General features: G+C 41.4%; 1 pseudogene; it reads left to right on the top strand.

Annotated features, from left to right (window-relative positions):
• The first annotated feature begins 405 nt into the window (after positions 1-405).
• Positions 406-2,056, top strand: LOC149157192 (aminopeptidase P2 pseudogene; annotated as a pseudogene).
• Positions 2,057-2,331: the final 275 nt, after the last annotated feature.

The following is a 2,331-nucleotide window of genomic DNA, read 5'->3' as shown; positions in this document are numbered from 1 at the left end:
GATGGCATCATTTATCTGTAGGGTCATTTACTCGTTGTTGATCTATTGTTCGTTGATCACCTAAAGGGTGCGGTGCTCTTGGGCCCTCAGTTCTGCAATTACTCCATCCTACAAGAGGTGGTGTGCTTTGCACAGAAGCACTACCAGGTTCAACCTATTAGACTTCGTCTTGTCAGTCAAAGTGAGATTGATTCTTCTTCAAAACCCTGTTTTGAAGAAGAAATCATTAAATGTGTTTTTTAGAATATGTAATTTGTCAAAATGTTTCAAAATTCTTCAGCTCTTCAAATGGCAGCAGCTTCTGCAGCTCTTATCCCTGCAAAAGCACAAACAAAATCTACATCGGATTATCAGATTTTGAGTCATCATCAAGACTAGAAAGCGTAAAGGCAAAACCGATGATTTATGGCACTTCAAATTTCAGGACTTCATAAAGGCGTTGGCTGTGATCGAGTTCAAAAATGGCTTCACTGCAACACTGCAGAATTTTCTGGGAATGATGATGTGCAAAAGTTGCAGCTGGAGGCAGTTTTAGCCCTTGCAGAACGGAAACAGGGCCTCTCTGTATGTGGTTGCAAATGTTCTGTTTGTTTTTGGAGATGCATTCAGTGCTTTCTCTGGAGCTCCAGTTTCTTGGCTCACTTGGTATTAATTTGCGTCTGGAGGCATTGCTACAAAATGCAACTGACGAACAGGCAGAAGCACTTCAGGCAAACTATTGGCAGCTAGTCGGCGAAGGCCCAGCTCCCTTTTGGGAAGAGAAGGACGAACTTGCACCTGTTGGTATGGGTTCTAGGTACATGGCCGTAATCAACAAGAAGCTTGGAGCTCCTGTTTGGTTTCTCGTTGGCAAAGAATGGTGCAAAGCTTTGGTTGGATACATCAAGCATAAGTGTTGCAATAGTTAATACTTTCAATTCTGCATCCAATGATTACTATCAACGACTTGCCAAACAAAGTAAAAGGAAAAGCACCAAAGATTCCAATATGAAATTACAAGAAGGGAAGTCCTTAGACATTGAGATGGAAGGACCTGTCACAATACATAGAGCTTCCCCAGTAGCACTTGCAAAGTCCATAAAAAATGAGGCAGAATTGGATGGGATGAGGCAAGCTCATTTGAGAGATGCTGCAGCTCTTGCTGAATTTTGGTCATGGCTGGAAACAAAAGTTGTTCATGAGAAAGTGCTTCTTACAGAAGTAGAAGTTGCAGAAAGGTTGTTCGAGATTCGGGCTAAGCAAGCTGGTTTTATTGATACAAGCTTTGACACAATAAGTGGCTCAGGAGCAAATGGGGCAATTATTCACTATCAAGCTCAACCAGATACCTGCAGCATTGTAGATGACAAGAAATCTCTTCTTGCTAGACAGTGGTGGTCAATATGTCGATGGGACAACAGACATTACAAGGACTGTACACTTTGGAGAGCCTACTTCACAACATAGGGAATGCTTCACTAGAGTGTTGCAGGCATGAATCAGGGCCATATAGCTCTTGACCAAGCACGATTACCGCCATGGTACAGGCCATATAGCTCTTGCTCGATGTATTAGCACGCTCTTCACTTTGGAAGATAGGACTGGATTAACGCCATGGTACAGGCCATGGAGTAGGAGCTGCACTGAATGTGCACGAAGGTCCTCAAAGTATCAGTTATCAGTATGAAAATATGACTGGTTTGCAAGGAGGCATGATTGTGAGTAATGAGCCTGGATACTATGAAGATTGATCCTTTGGCATTCGTATTGAGAATCTGCTAGTTGTACGAGAAGTCGAGACTCCAAACCGATTTGGAGGCATCACATATCTTGGATTTGAAAAGCTTACATTTGTTCCTATCCAGAGTAAGCTAGTTGATCTGTCTTTGGTGTCAGCTGCAGAAATCGAATGGTTAAAAAATTATCATTCAGAAGTTTGGGAAAAGGTTTCACCGCTTGTGGATGGAGATGCTCGTGAATGGCTTTGGAAGAACACAAGACCTGTTTCCAAACATTGTAAAACATAAAGAACTAAATATACAAGTGAGAGAAACACAAGCCCTGTCAGAATCAGAAAAAAAAAAAAAAAAAATACAAGACAATATCCTGTGGAGCGGATTTTGTGACTAAGAGGCACAGTGATATGTCGCAGTTGTACTATCGATAGAAAAAATGTACAAGGTGCAAAACTGATTACTTATTCAGTCATGCTAAAACGATCAATGGGAAATAGATAGACAGATGAGAGATTGGATTCTCAGGCATGAATGTGTCATTGGTTTTGTTGCTCAGATTTCTAAATATGCATCAATTATTTTCACACCTAACCATACACAACAGTTATCCGGTGGA

The sequence above is a fragment of the Pinus tabuliformis genome, chromosome 9 (assembly GCF_031772625.1).
Source record: "Pinus tabuliformis cultivar Carrire ecotype Pingquan chromosome 9, CPIR1, whole genome shotgun sequence".
In the NCBI taxonomy this organism is placed as follows: Eukaryota; Viridiplantae; Streptophyta; class Pinopsida; order Pinales; family Pinaceae; genus Pinus; species Pinus tabuliformis.
Note: the sequence above shows the minus strand (reverse complement) of the source record. Positions and strands in the feature narration are given on the sequence as shown.